We start from the raw sequence: 426 nt of genomic DNA, 5'->3' as shown, positions 1-426 counted from the left end.
ATCTTTATCATTTTCTTTAGTATCATATATTATTGTTTTGTATTTATTATTATGTATATTATATTGTATATTATATTAACATATACATATCTTCATCATCACATCACCACAACTCTACATACCCACACACAACTACACACATTACACATTACACCACACACACACATCACATACACACACACACACACACACACACTATACCATACTACCACACACACCAAACCACAGATATATTATAATATTATGTATATTATATGTTATTATATATTATTATATATTATATATATTATATTATTATATATATATTATTTTTTTTTTTTTTATTTATTATTTTATTTTATTTTATTTTAGTATATTTTATATATTTATTGTTGTTTTATTATTATCGGTCTTTTATTATTGTTATCATTATCATTATCATTAACA

Source organism: Penaeus monodon, chromosome 3, assembly GCF_015228065.2.
Source record: "Penaeus monodon isolate SGIC_2016 chromosome 3, NSTDA_Pmon_1, whole genome shotgun sequence".
NCBI classification, from domain to species: Eukaryota; Metazoa; Arthropoda; class Malacostraca; order Decapoda; family Penaeidae; genus Penaeus; species Penaeus monodon.
Note: the sequence above shows the minus strand (reverse complement) of the source record.